General features: G+C 39.1%; 1 long non-coding RNA gene across 1 annotated transcript; it reads right to left on the reverse strand.

Moving 5' to 3' along the window:
• Window positions 1-363: 363 nt before the first annotated feature.
• LOC137172502 (uncharacterized) lies at window positions 364-2275 on the reverse strand. The gene is made up of 2 exons (XR_010924993.1): window positions 1953-2275; window positions 364-928 (listed from the first exon to the last, which is right to left on the reverse strand). It is a non-coding gene; the product is annotated as an uncharacterized lncRNA (long non-coding RNA).
• Between the last annotated feature and the right edge of the window lie 14202 nt (window positions 2276-16477).

A 16477-nucleotide genomic window follows, 5' to 3' on the forward strand; every position in this document is an offset into this window, starting at 1 on the left:
GATAGCTTGTGATTAATTTATGCAGCTCTAAGTAGCTAGTTGGGCTTAATTTGGGGAATTCATCAAAGAGAATGAAGGCACAAAAGATAAAGTTCATTGAGGAAATAAGGCAAATTTGTATTAAGTCAAGAAATCTATTCCCAAGGAGACATTATTTAGAATATTATTTTACCAATTATTATGATTGTTTGCCATCCTGAATGACATTATAATGGCAGAAGCATTCTGTAGATTTTGGGATTACGAAGATAATCCCAATATCTACAGATAGGAAGTTTCTTCCTAATGAATGGAACTTACACTAGTTTATAATCTTCTTATCTCAAACCACAAGCACAGATCAATTTTACAAGGAAGCTGGCATGCTATACATCAATCTGCATGTAATTTAATGAGTCCATTTCACCAACAACAAAAACTAAAAACAGGAAAACATACTCTGACTGAACAATGTTGCTATTTATGTCAACAGTTGCAATTGTAGTCATGTCAATAGTCTGGCTAGGAAAATACACATTGGACCCCAACAATGTTTACATAGGGCCTTCATCACACAGTCATCATACAGTTCTCCATCTGACAAGTCACCTGACAGCTATGGAAAGACAGGCTGAGCTGTTCATGCCAAAGTGATCTTGATTGATTTTGGTTCGAGCCTACAGTCAATGTTTCAGTTCCGGTGTCAGTGCCCACATGAGGCAGTGCTGTCAATCACAGCCTGAGACAAGGCCTTCGCTAAGTTTGGTGCCACAAATCAATATAACATCACTGACTGCTATCATAGGGTAAATGAAGCCTGTGTAAGGAAGTGAATGAGACAGAGGGGAACATCTTTGATGTGATATCTTCAGTCTAATGTTGACAGCGATGATGTTGACATGTTGGAAGAGGCAAATACACTTTTTGATGTCAGAGGAGGATTCTGGTGCTGCAAAGGAAAAGATTGATACTAAGAACATTTTCAAAGCTGCGAATAGGAAATGATACTGAAAGCCCTAACATGCATCGTACAGACAGAGGAAGCTTATGCAAGCGCCACAATAATTTCTTTAAAAACAAAATATGGCAATGACTTGAATTTCATACATTAATGAAATATTTATCATGCACAATGCTGGTATAAAAATTAATGAGGTATACAGTGATACACAGTATACATAATGTGAAAAAGTACACCGCATGCAGTATTTCTGTGCTTGTGTTTATGTCATGTCTTTGTCTCCCTTCACATGGACCTTGCTCCCTGAGTGGCACAATGAATGGCAGCAAAGTCACCAGTGAAGTTATTAAGAGCAAAATGTATGAGCTGCTTCATATGCTTCATATTTAATGAATGAATATGAATATCCAAGGTCTGGTTTGAAGGAACCAATAGTATGTTAATAACATCATGTTGTGAAACTACTTACTGTTTGTCCAAGGTCAACTCCATAATGACAATGAATCAGTATTTCACTCAAAATCAAGTAAATGTGTTTTCCCACACAAATCATGCAAGCTTCAGAGAGAGAGAGGATGCATCATCCGATCATGAGCTACTGTATAATCCATCAGCACTAAAGAGTTTACAAAGTCCTCTACATAGAGACACGAACGCGTGAAACAGTCAGTATCATTCCTAAAGAGGAGATGAAATAAGGCTCATAAATAGCAGAAAAACAAGGAAGATGAATATACTGAGGAAATTAAGTAAAATAAGTCTGCAAATCTATAAATGTGCTTTGAAGGCACATCTCCTATAAATGTAATCTACTGGGCCAAACTTCCAAACAGATTTGAAGTTGCTTTTATTCCCTAATTGATTCACAGGTCTTTTAAAGGGTATGTATCATGCACATTTCCAGATCTATATTTATATTCTGGGGTATATCTTTGCATGAGTTAGAGTACCGGATCCCCCTCACTAGATCACATTAAGCAACAGTGGAAGGTGGAATTGGGCTCAAACATACTGGAAGTAATGTGGCAGTTAGCGGACAGGTCAGTACATACGTCTTTAATGACATGGGCTGTTACAGTTTAAAGTAGTCCATAGACTTCACCTAACCAGCAGTAGATTGGCCAAACTTTTTCCAGGAACAGATGAAAACTGCCCGAGCTGTAGACACGATCAAGGCACCCTCAGCCAGTCCAAAGTTGGAAGATTTCTGGACAGAGGTTCAACCGAACCCAATGACAGCCATATTTGAAGTGGCCCTGCAGGACTTAAGAATGTCAGCTCACCAAGCTGTGGTTGTGATTGCAGCTGATCCTGCTCAGATGAAAAAAGACTTCACTGTCACGGGTTCACCGTCTTAGTGACTATTCATGTTTTTCACCTGCCTGATCTCTTACTCTCCTGTCATTGCAGATCCTGCCACACCCATCTGCCCTGCAATCACCTCATTCCCCTCACCTGAGTTTCCCCACCCATCTCCTCACCTGGATCCCATTCGGCTCATCAGCCATTCCCTATATATACTGGTCCATTTTCACATGCCCCTCGCCAGATTGTCTAGCGTGCTTATCTAGCCTTCCAGCATTTCTATACCTACCTGTTTGCTTGTCTGTTACCTTAGATCCTGCCTGTTTCCTGGTCTTGAGTATTGCCTTAGTCCCTAGTTTGTGACCCTGCTCATTTTTTTTGGACTGATTAAAGTATTTTGGACTCTGCTCCTGTCTCTGGTATCGTGCTTTTGGGTTCTGAGGTTCTGAGTCGTTACGCTTCACCACCTTCTCATAAACGCTGGGTGGAGGACATAATGACACACCTTAAAGTAGAACAACTCAAACACACTACTCAGGGCTCAATCAAAGGTTTACAAAGATCTGGCAGCCATTCCTACTTTATGTTCAAAACTGGAAGAATCCCTGTTTGTTGATCATGATGGAAATGCTTTTATTGATTTATTTATTGTATTTTACCTTTTGTTTTGTTGGTGGTTGTGTGTAATGGGTTTTCTCTGGTTGTTGTGTTTTATATGTTTAAAAAATCAATAAAAATATTTTAATAATGGTTATAGCTTACACTGGCCCTTTATTGGATTGGATTTACTTGACCCTCAGTTCAGGCTCTGTCTAAAACAGGCTGTTTTAGCATCTGTCTCTTTAAGGCGCGCCCCACAGAGCCAACTATGTTCTGATTGGTTTCCGAAGGCTACATAAACAAAGTAGTAGTAGGATTTCACTCCTCTTTCTCGTTCTTTACTCAAAATGGAAACTTCACCAATACATCCGTACATGTTTGAGCCAGAATCTGAACAGAGAAAGGCAAGTGGACAACACAAACAATGGCAATTTGAATTTAACTTCCCTCACAAATAAGTCAGACCCTTCCAATAGCCTACACACAGTTTGTGAATATACTTGTAATCATAACTAATTACTGATTGAGCCTTGAACAATTTATTTAGAGTTACCATTAGTCTTTAAGCTGAGGGACATTTACGGATATTTGATGACTGACTCCCTCACTAGGAGCCAGAGGTCACTGATATAAGTAGAGGTCAGATCTAGTTGGGTTTTCAAGGGTGGTAGTATGGCTGTAGTTTTTGTTCATTTCCTGCATTCCTTTATAGTTTTCTTTCATGAGCTGTACCTTTTTTCCAGTGCTGTTTCACATTATGGTGTATTGGCTATTTTACCCTTTCTAACTAGGAGCAATTGCTATGTAAATATTCCCATAATACCAGGTGACTGACAGAAAGCAGGTCCTAACTACCACTACAAGTTTTATCATGGGGACCAAAATGAAGAAAACTAATGAAAAGATAGCGGATGTAGAAAAAACAGTGAAATGGTGAGTGGTGTATCTGTCAAAATGTACAACTAATGTGTCTTATTTACTCTGATAGCTTGCCTTTAGGCCAACTGACTGCCTTACAAGTCTCTGAAGATCTTTTCTGTGAATATTTATTTTACTGAAACATATTTCATGTATATTGGCTAAACCTCAAATTTTAATTTGATCTGTATAAAAAAAAATCCTAAACTTAAATCTAACTGGCAACCAGTGGAGAGACATGCTCTTTGCTCTGTGGTGGTGATTCTAACTGTTTCTAAAGCAGCTGGTTTTTCATGTATGTGAGGACTATAGGGAGTTGCAGTAGACTAAACAAGATGAGACTTTCGTTAGATGTGAGAGGGTTATAACATGAGATATCACACCTGGTGGATAGAAAATATGTAACTGACCTCCCAAAGCAACGTTGCTGCATGAGATATAACCCTTTGGGAAACAAATATTTCTCCTGTCACAAGAAATGTCTGGTGTTAGAATGATGCACATTATGTTATAAAATCAAAGGATCCCAGCTTTCAAAATACTTCTCTTAGAAAAGTCGACCAGGTTGTAATAGTTTTGCCCAGCAGCAATCCTGGATGCAACACTTCGTTACATTAACACAACTCTTGGCTTCACAAGACTATTCACCAGCTGGAGGACGTCCACTTTCAGTCAGGCTAACAAGAAAGATAGTACTTCCAAACTCATTATGATTGGACAGCTGTTCCGGTGGGGGCTTTCCAAAATCAACAATCACTTCCTGGACAGCCACTGACAGCCACTGCTGGGTCTCGTAACGGCATCGAAGACACACTGGCGCTGCCATTGCGCATTCTTAACACATCTCAATTTGGCATGCTGCTGTGGTATCTGATTGCTATAACTGGATGTACCGTGTTGGCCATTCCCACTAATGTTTTATGGCAGTGACAGTGAAAAAAAAAGTCCTTTCAGAAAATTTGAACTGATGAGGTTCCTAATTTGTGGTGCCAAAAAATAGAGCGCAGTTAGTTTATTTCCCTGGGCCACCTGCTGAAATTAATGCATATGACCACCTATCCACCAAATGGCCCATGTTATATTCTACTGAGAGTTAGCAGCCTCATGTTTATTCTATCGCGCTGATATGGCATGCCATGAATCAACTACCATTCCTTGACAAGTAAATCTCATTAGGGGTATATTTTGTTTGTGTGTGTGTGTGTGTGTGTGTGTGTGTGTGTGTGTGTGTGTGTGTACAGTCTGGTGGGCTGGATAGGGATGAGAAAGAGAGAGGCAGAGGAAGTTTCTCTCCGACAGATGCTCACCATCTCATTTGTCCAGGCCAACCACAATGCAGCCTTACGGGTAATGCACAGGTGGCGTGACCAGTCCTCAGTGGACACACATGTGGGCAAGAGTGTGCACAGATGTCTGGATTTACTTTGCGTTGATTTACAGCCCAGCCAACGCGGAGAGTTGGGTTGGATGTTAGGGCAGACACCCTTCCTCCTGCAGTGTTTGGAGTTGTGATTCAGTGTCTGTGTGTCTGTGTTTAATGAGCTCAGTTGTATGCATCAAGTGCACACACTCACTTGTTTGTGTATGTACATTGTGTTGGCCTACAGTATGAATATTTGTGTAGTGTGTATCTGTATACACAGAGCATATGCAAAGCTATTTAATAATTCAACAATATCTAGAGGCCCGTTCATTTTCAAGTTCACAATCAGAGTACTACAGACAATGTTTAAACTATCAGCAAGGTTGTCAGCAAAGAAACACTGGGCATGACTGCACTATTTGCAGTCATCGGCCATCAACAGCCATTCAGAATCACTATTTACCTGTCAAATGGATTTAATAACTATATTAACAGCTGTTCTGCTCAATGTTCTGCCCAAGTTTCTACAACTTTTATTTGAGAAAGAACCAAGAAACAAGAACAACAAAAACAGCATGGTTGCAACCATCACTGACTTGTTTGTTGTTGTTGGGTTTTTTTTACAATTATTTCTGTTTCTTATTCAGAATCCAATATAAGGAGGCAACCCTAGAGCATTGAAAAAACTCTTTGTCACCCCTTCACTAAAGCTTTAAAAATTAAACACTACTATACACCACTACTAAATTACAAGGATTCTGACATTCTGAATAGATGTGTAACATTTGAAGATGGATTGCTTCAATTCTAAGTATGTAGTGCCATACCTGAAGCCTGTTCTGAAATAATAATAATAATAATAATAATAATAATAATAATACATTTGCACTGCACTTTAAGATTCATAGTGAAACTCAAAGTGCTATAGTATTAATAACATAGAACATACAAAATAAAGATTTAGTAATAAGAGTTAAGATGAAAAAGCCTCCCTGAATAGAAAGGTTAGGCCTTTTTTTTTTAAAAGAGACTAGGGTCTGTGCTGCCCTCAGATGGTTAGGAAGGCTGTTCCACAACTGTGGTGCAGCAGAGCAGAAAGCTCGATCCCCCATGGTGCAGAGCTTAATACTGGGGTCCCAGAGGAGCAAGCTGCTCTTTTGTCTCCAAAATCATCTCAACAGGTGTCTCTCTCTTCCCCCACTCTGCAGCCCGTTGCTAATTGTCACTTCCCTTTTCGATGTAAACAACATAATATGTCATTATGCAAATGTGCACTTATGAATGTGTTTGCCCTGCAACAGTGCCAAGGATTCCTGAATTCCAGCAGTCAAGGAGGAAACGATAGCAAATTCATCAACATGCAGAAGTAGTGTTCAACTTCAGAGGGAGGAAAGCAGCGCTCTCCTTACTACTGTCACAGTTCTGCCTTATTTACAAGCTAAATCCCTCTCTAGCTGTAGTTTTAATGAGGGCACGGTAGGGCAGTTTGGCAACTACTGACATAGGAAATCTTTAAAAACTTATTTCTGAATGCTCTTATTGATTGCCTGTCGCTCCGTACAAAACAGTACGTTTGTGTGTAAGGTTTTAGATTTAAATGAGAGTATCTGCCAATGATGACAAAATGGTCAGTGCTTAGAATAAACTAATTACTGCTTGTATAAGGTTTGGGCACATTTTTAAATGAATGTTTTAAAATATATACATACACAACATCTATAAAAATGAATATACACAACCTCTGTTTACCTTGGCTAATTATCTAAAATAATGTATGGAAGGCCTGAAGAGTAACAAAATAAAATACTGAATAATGAACCCCAGAAAAAATATTTTTCATATGAAAGTAAAATTGTTCTTGTGTGTTGGGTTTAGCATTTAAGAGACAGACATGTGTCAGGACACCTCTCTGAATTATGTATACAGCCTCCCACAGCTCATTCCCTGTCTCTACCTTATTCATGGTAGACCACCAGAATCCCATTCATTGTTATTCAAAGCTGTCTCTGGTTGTCATCCCTGTGGAATTCAGAATATAGGACTCTATCTTAACTTTGCACATGCAGATGTGAAAGGTCACTGAGGGCGCACAATTTATCTTTGTTCGTACTTTAGGGGCAACAAGCTATGCGCAAAAGGGAATTGTGATTAAAAAATTTGTCTCAGCCAGTCACATTTTCAAAGTCAGTTTTCATATGTGAGCTATAAGATACTGTAAAAATCCAGTGGTTTATTTATCTTAAGAAGTAGTAGACTTTTCTTTTCCCATAAAGGAACACTCACTTAATCCTTCAGTTTATGTGAAAATTTTAAAATGAACAAATTAGGTGATGTATTGTATTCACTGGACAGCGACAATATGTAAAATGATGTTGTGTGCAGATGTCAGCACTGTAGGAGTGCCACATTACAAGTATATACTACTCACTTGCCACAACCTTGAAGTGCTTTCTTGAAAAATCATTTTACACTCCTTTACAATAAATCATTTGCCGATTCAGAATGATCAGACCGATAGTGCATGATAAAAAATGTCAATATCAATGTTCAACCTTTTTTATTATTAAGAAATAGATGTCTGCAGTAGGATGATATTACAGAGAAGGAAAAGGACATCTACATTAGTTGCTAAGTTCAAGTTCATTTATTTATAAAGCCACAGTATTTATATATATGTGGAATATTATATAAATTATATAGCAATGTCCCAGATGATTTTACTCAGTGCTTCCTCTGTTAGTAATTCTGCTCTATCTCAGCTCCATACTTACAAAGTCAAACTCAAGTTACCCAGTGCTACTTCGTTTTATCAGTTATCATTTAGATTTGGAGTTGGGTGCCTTGCTCAAGGGCACAAAAGCTCAATGAATAATTAGGGGAAGGGACAAACCCTCCTCATTCTAATACCACTGAGATTTATCCCGCCTGCAGGATTGACAAAAACCTGCTTGTTTGACTTTGGGTCATCAATGTAATTGTCCAAATTACCACCCTGACAAGTTGGCAGTGTACACTCCAAATGACAACAATGGCATTAGGAAAAATAAAAAAAGCAAAACACTGAATGAAATATGTCACAACGGAGGATACAACAATACTGTAAAGCAAACATATTTATGCAGCTGAATCTCTTTGTAGCATTGCAGTGATTTCAACACAGAAGACTCCGACACCAGCTGTGACGAACATTTACAACAGGTCAGTGTGTTTGTGTCAAACAGAGAGTATATTTCCCCACTGTACCACCCTTTGGCTCCTGCACATATTGGAAAAAGTGCCCCAGAAAGCGACAATCTGAGTTGAATCTAAGATTGCAGATGCTAACTATTCCCACACTGACTCGCTCGAGAATGTGCATGCATGTGCGTGTTTGTGTATGTAAACAACTTTAAGTAGAATTCATTTTCACTGCTGACTGATAAGTGTGATAAAACCCTATCTGTGCTGGCCAGACAGCAAAGTTAATGGACTATCAGTAGTAGATAATAGGATATTGATTGATAAAATCACTATCATCACATTTTCACTTGTATTTCTGTACACATAAATACATAGTTTGTGGAGCACGATATCAGCTTCAGGGTGCTTTCCCTCCCTGACTAACTCATTAATGTCTGCGTGTGTTTGTGTATGTGCCCTTTATGTCTGGGGAATTGGATGGAAAATCCCCATATTTGACAGTAGAAGCCATTAAGATTCTGCACAACACGTCGGTTGAGGTTTCACTCGAGGGTGGAGGGGGTATTCTCTTGCTCTACTGTCTCTCTCTCTCTCTCTTGTTCTCTCTACCTCGGTGCTCTCCTCTGCCTCATATGAGACATGCGCACGCACACACACATTAACACTCATCAGTCATCTTTTTGTCTCACTTCTACACTTTCCCCACCCCACAGCAACCATGCTACCTCCCCCCCTTGCCTTCTTTCTTTCTCTCTCTTTCTCTCTGCAACATACTTGTTTCCAGACTGTCATTTGAGCTGCAATGGTACTGCGGCAGTCTGCTTAGAAAAAGTCTTCACCGTGAGAGGTATATACTACCCCAAAAAAGAAAAAAAAAACAGACAGTAAACTAAATAAGAATAGACTAGATTACAATAGAAAAGAATACATGAGGATGGTAAGGCAGTCTTTATCCTGTTGTATTTTGTCAGTGCATTTTTGTGCCAAAAACACAAAATTGCAGTTTGAAGTGGCATTGAGAAGGCCCTCTACATATAATTAGTGGCAGAATCACACACACTTATCATTGGTTTCCTGCCGGGAGAATGAAGACATTGAATGGTGTGGCAGCTCTACCTTGGCTTTTGCACACTACACTCGAAGCTTAATCGGTTTCAACTTTGACCTTGTTTGCCATGACTGTTAAATATGGAACCAATATGATACCTGAAAGCTTTTTTTGTGTGTGTCAGTGTTCACAGAACTGTGCGACACCACCTTAAATTCATGCCATGACCTTGGCAAGAAGATTAGTGTAGTGAGGACCCAAAACAGGATGCGGGAGCAGGACAGGTAAGGTAAAAAAGGCAGTTTAATTGGTCGTTGCTCAAACATAAGGTCAGCAACAGGTAGACGGTCAGCGAGATCAAACAAGTCCTAAAAGGGGAGCAGGCAGGCAAGCAAATACCAAAAACAGCCTGGGATCACTGACAGGCAAGTATATTGCTGGCTGGACTGCTACGGCTTAGAGCACAATAGAGAAGATGGAAGTATGGGGGAGCTAGCGGACTAGTGTATATACCCGGTGGCTGATAGGATAAGGGACAGGTGCACAGGCAGGTAATAGCCAGGTGACCAGGGAACACGGGAAAAGCTGGGGGAATGACAGGATCTGCAATAAGAGGCGATGATGTTAGAGCAGGCGGGTATGGATAATGGACAGAGAACATGTCAAACCGTGTTATGATGGAGCTGAAACAAGGACAATGACATGTCAGCAGTCAATGAGGGCCAATAGGGTTCTGAGTAAATAATGGCTCTTTCCTGCTAACTGGTGCACATTGGTGGCATAAGCCTGCACTACACCTCTTTGCTTTGCAGCGCATGATGTGTGAAGAGAATGTCGGATTAGCACAGATTAGCATAGAAGAATTCACTTAAAAACATCACAGAGGTATTAACTTACCAGGTAAAACTATAGCAGGTTTTATGGAATTTTACAGTATGTAGCTGCAGTCAACAAGCAATTTACATGGATTAGGGCCAAAGTGATACATTTGTCTGTAATTGTGTGACAGAGGATAGAAATGTATTTGCTATGTACTCTATCAGTGTGATCAGAGAGAATATTCCAGGACAACAATGGGTATTTACTTTTCAGTAAGAAATCTTCCTCTTATTTAGTTTCCTCAGTCGCCATCAATCATCCTGCAAGAGAAATCTGCATTTCACAGAGAAGCCCTGACACAGCCTGTGTTGACACATCATTCAATACTAATTTATTGATGTTGATACTGATTTTGATGAAATCCCAAAACATGAAGCAATCATCTAAAAGATGTCAATAATTCTCATGCATTAATGTGTTTAATGCAGATGCAGTTATTACTTTAAAATTGACGTGACCTGGATCGTATTATTTAAATTTACCATCTGATCACACTGTACAAGTGTTATTCCCTTTTCTTTCATGATGCTGGGTGCTCATGAAAAAGTCAAATTTCAATTTTGCCTTTTCGTCGACAACCTCTCACACACATCTGTAGACTTCTGTGAGAAGAAAATTCATGATCAGAGGATATTACCTCCCAGGGTAATGGCGCCTCATCATTTTCAGGGACACATTCCTTTGATATGCATTTTTCAAGTGACGCCTATCCCCTTGTTGCCTGAAGTTTTATGAAGGGAAATATTTATGGCATTAAAAAGGCAGATAGAGTACTCTAGGGCGCCCATAATTGGTACTAGTGGGTAATCGTTTAGGATAATTTTGTCACTTTATGCTGAGGCGTCGTTGTTGGGCCCGGGAGTCCCATGTCAGAGAATTTCCACAGGGAATAAGGTCTAGTAGCTTGTATAAATAAACAGGAGGCAGTTAATGGGATGCCAAAATGAAAAAAAAAAAAAGGGGGAGAGAAAAGTAACTGTAAAAAGAAAAAAGTAAAGATCCTTGGCTTCTATGGACTAAACAAGTCCTCTGACCTAAATATTAATTGGTTGTTTGTCTCTAAAATGTCCAAAATGAGTGTTTTTGATCTGGTATCGTTAATATGATGATGTTTGTGAGCGCCTTCCAAAAATTAGTTTTACAAAAATTATACTAAATCAAGTCAATTGATTATGTGTAATATTAAAGGGGTCGCTCATAGGGACAAATCATAGTTCCCCTCAGCTCCACGGAGCGTTTTAATGTGTTTTAGCTCATTGTTTTGGTCTTACAACCCACAACTTTTGCTAGCGACTAGCTGATGAAATCAGTTGAGCATTTAGCAGCTAAAAAGCCAAATATTTACCTCATGAGTTGGTGGCGGCCAATTAAAAAGCTAAAACAAAAAGTAAATATTGGACTTAAATTAAACAGGTGACCAGAAATGCGACTCCAAAGCATTGCTAATGTTGCTCTGTGTCTAATGAATGTGTGAATAGGCCAGTTTGCCAACAAAGGTGATAACATGTCAGTGTTTGTATTTACAGCCTGTTCTGCTGCTCCGAAATGTCCCAAAAATGAATCAATGCTGCTTTCAGTGTTTAAATCGAGTGGCAACAACCACGGCTTGAGGCTGAAGCTTGCCTCCCATTCAAAAAGTGTCAACTTCTCTTTAGAAATACTAAGTCAATCATTTTTTTTCCCAGTAAGCTAGCCTTCGCTTTGAGCATGAAAGAAAACAACCCACAATCCCAATTTAGAAGATCCTGGCTCCAAATGGAGAAGATGGCACCTACCAACTCTAGCCTTCAACCGTCTCTAATGCAAACCCATGGGTGACATCACACCTCGCTACGTCCATCTTTATATGCAGTCTGTGGTTTGAATAAATGTCCAGTGCTGTAGTTTTTCAGTTTTTTTCCTGGTCTCACTTTGCTACATATAAAATAATGCAGTACTGTTCCATCTGTCACTGGTACATTCAGCAGGTAATCAGGAGCTAAAGCTTTTAGACGTAACCGTCCTTTCAAGGACACCCATTGTATACGCGTGACCTTCCACATGAAACCAATTACTCATACAATTAATCATCCAACAAATAACATTCTTGATACAGCAGTGAGTCCTTTACCAAATGGCAGCAGATGTGAGTTGTTTTAACTTGAAACACATAAATCACCACAAAAAAAAAACAACAAACAAGAATAAGCTCTTTCTGCATTCATTCTGCCTCCTGTTAGCAGTCAATGAAAAGCTAAAGACGCCTCAAGGCCACATCTGTTTTGCTGATATCTATACTTAAACATCTTCTAATGGCATCGCTGTGCGTTCTGCACACATCTCCAGGTGCAAAAATGTTCTCGACATGTTTGTTTTTTAATGATCTGAGTGCACTCTGCAGTCTGCACCCTACTTGTTAAAAGCTTCAAGAAAGCCAGTCACATTGTGGAAGACTGTAATCTAACAGATGGTAACAGATATAACTGCTGAGAGGTTTTTAAATGTTTTTGCTTGTTTAGCGTGTATCTCAGAATTGCAAAGCTTCTAAGAGACTAATTGCCTATTCTGAGTAACCCATATCAGCTAATTACGTTTCGAAAATAAGACATCCAATTTTACGTGTTTTCTCCAAATATTGTCACGCTTTAATGTGTACGTATGAACAGTATAGAAGTCAAATCTGGAAATATGAGAAAAATAAATATTTTTAAAAAATGATATCCTGCATTTCACAGTAGCAGTTGTCAAGTGACTGATAGTTTTGCAGGAAAATTCTGATAATAAAACTTCATTATGTTTATGTTGAATCAATTAACTTTGCCTCCTCAATAGAGGCCAACAGCTGTACTGTGAAATAAACACCCCCATCCTAATTCCTGTTTCATTTAATCAGTTTTTTTTTTCTTCTGTGTGCACATTCCCCTTAAAAAAAAACATACATTACGGTATCTCTTGATGCAGCGTTCACGTGCAACAGTTGCTTGTTTTGAGAGAGAAGAGGAAAAAGGACACAGAAGGACACTTTGGGCCTGTAGTCCTTTCCAGAAAAGTCTTTGATGTGAGGGATCTTCGTTAGCAAGAGGCTGCACGTTCAGTGGAAACTGCAGAAAGAGGCAGGCTTTTATAGAACTTATGTAAGTCTCCCAGATGGTACTGACTGCATTTGATCAATGACAGTGGGGGAAGATTCTGGAAACAAAGTAGAGAAAAGGTTTCATCACAACAGAATGTTATCTTTTACCGAACAGTAAGCACTTACATAACTCAGTGATTTATTATTTGTGGGATTTCTTACTTATTGTTTTTGTTTTTATTTATTTATTATTTATATATAGGGCTGAGAGAGCCAGGGCAGATGCATTTCATTGCACTTGAATGTACTTTTTAAATGTATATGACAATAAACTTGAACTCTTTATCATCACAGTGAGGGAAGCATATACAACTGACACTGAGATGTTTTGTATGTTTTTAATATTCAGATGTTTTTTTTTTAATCAGTCTGTTAACAAGGTTACCTGGAGGACATCTGCATAGCCGTGTAATTATTCTCCAAAGTCCACAAATACACACACGCGCATGTATACACATGCATACACAGCGTCAACAGACTGGAACATTTCTGACACCACCTACAACTTTGCTCCTTTCACACATTTTCAGTTAAAACACTGCTCACCCAACCATGACAGCTGGACAGCAGGAACTCCTTGTAACACCCCATCGGCTTTTTCTTTTTCACCACACATTCTCATTCATCTTACCTTGTTTATTTTTCCTCTGGTTCTGAGGGTAATGGAAACAGGCAGGAGAGCCAATTGTAGACAATCCCAATGAAATTACCCCTGCAGAACAAGGCACACGTCGGATCCCAAGCCGACTAGACCTCGGTATTGATAGCCCCCAAATGAAACTGCTTCCCAATTAAACTCACTCATGTGTTAAAAAAACAAAATGTGAGCTAATACCACCCCTTTGGCAGCACCACACAGGCCAGAGGGAGGCAAATGGCAATTTCACTCAATTCACTTTTTCTTCTTTTCTTGTCTTTTTTTTTAGTTTTACCGAAAGGCTTGGTGAAATAATTGGCTTTTTGGCATCTGTGGAGCAGTAAGCATGACTGTGAGAAGCAATTTCCAGACCGAAACAAAGGACGCCTTAAACAAAATTTGTAATGTGTATTAATGATGCAGTTTCAGTAGCAACAATTGTATTGTTGCTACTTTAATTACCTCTTTGTAAATGTAGTTTGCAATGATCAAGTGATGGCCTTTTGCCCCAACTCCCTTATATGTATTGTGTTGTGTTTCTACAAAGACTATCACTTTTTTTGTCTGTTTTTATGTGTCTTGAGGAAGCGCAGATATTATCTCGTGCTTTCACAATTATATCAGTTGTTCTTCAGCAATATGTCAACATGTCTCATGATGACACAAGATAGATGCAAATGAAACATACTTCATTTTGGGATTATCATGCAATAATGGTTGGGTATTTCCAAACATAACTTACTGCAATCAGTCATCCTCTTTAATGTGTGCTGCTGAAATGTTCGTGAGAAATTAGTCAAATTAGTTTAATTTTGTTTGTGCAGTCATTCATCATAGCAGCAAAGTAACAACGCTGATGAATACATGACGCTAAAACAAACATGAAATGGAAACTGTCTCAGCCACAAATGTGAGTGTTGGTATAATTAAAATGATTTTTATTTCTTTGGAAGTGTCTTATTATTCACCCAAATATATTGCCATACTGTCAGCATTTAATGAAAGTCTGTCAAGTACATTAACAAAGGCAAACATTTACAAGTATTTTTTTATTATTTGAACTTTGAATCTGTGATCTCCTCCATGTAGAAGAAGCCTCCAGCAGCATAAGATTAAGATAAATCTCTCTTTAAAATTAAGACTGTCACAAAAATCACACTGTAGCGCATCTGCATGAAACACATACATACAAAATCTGACACTGGAAATCTATCCTCTAGATAAGAGACATGCTGCGAAAAAAGAAAAAAAAAATTGTAAGAAGCGATGGAGCTGACAGTATATCAGCGGACAGCTCTTCGTCCTTGGGGGTGTGTGTGTGTGTGTGTGTGTCTACCGGGGGTGACTGAGGTTTTCAACAGGGTTGCTAGACACTCGCTGACAGGCCGAGAGGTAAACAGACTCCTGGAGAGTTGCCCATGGCATCAAATACACGAGTGGACTTGCGAGCACCTGCTTCAGTGCTCGGTGGGCATGAAATTGAACAGAGCAGTGGTGACGAAGGGTATCATCATGCATCGGTGTGCTACTTTTTCTGATGTCGGAGTGTTGTTTGCAGTGCTTCTGTGGTCTTGTAACTGTGAATGAGTTCCACTCTGACAGTGTGCCAGCTTTGCAGGGGAACTCTTCCTCAGACTAGTGTTTTGCACCAAATGCATATTTTAAGGGAAAAAACTACAACTTGTCCCAGAACACTAATTAGCCATGAATCTGACACTTTGATAGGAATTTTGATAAATACAAATGACTCAGCTCTTATTTCACCAGGTGCTGAAGCATCTGGCTTTCAGAGCTCATTTTCTGCCTCTACTCTGTTTTTGGAACAACTACTCCCCATCTACTGGCATTTCAACACATTCCCAGTCTCCTCCACCTAATCACACTCTCAGCCACTCAGAGATGGAGGACAGCAATACAAGTCAGCAGCAGATGTCAGAGCACAACCCAACTACAAAGGCTAACAAGTCTCAAAATGAGGTATGACAGTTTTTATTCTGTTATTTTGTACTATGATATAACACCACCTTATTAGACCTTTCCCAGTAAGCATGGTTTTAGTAAATGGCAGGTCAAAAGACTTCTCTGTGTCTTTGAAACTGGGCTTAATTTTCACTAAAATTAAAGGTTTTTAGATGTCTAGGTTGGTTATATACATATTTAAGTTATTAGATTTAAACATGTAGTTAGAACATTTCACCCATTGAAATATGGTTGTTTGAATGTAGTTGAAACAGCAGCAGTTTATTTGTAGCTTATACTCCTCGACTACAATTTAAGATAAAGTGCTGTGGGTTTGAACAGTGTTTTTCTGCACAGCATGAGTTTGCACTGACTGGCCCATCATCAGTTCATGCTCAGTGAGGTTTAACGGGTCCTAAAGTCATTATTTATGAGCAAATAGCATGAATTTTTTTTATAACTCCTAGCTCTACATTGCAATAAATGAACAATGCTGTTTCTTTGTTTACATGTCTTCCACATGGATCATTGGTAAC

Source organism: Thunnus thynnus, chromosome 2 (assembly GCF_963924715.1).
Source record: "Thunnus thynnus chromosome 2, fThuThy2.1, whole genome shotgun sequence".
In the NCBI taxonomy this organism is placed as follows: Eukaryota; Metazoa; Chordata; class Actinopteri; order Scombriformes; family Scombridae; genus Thunnus; species Thunnus thynnus.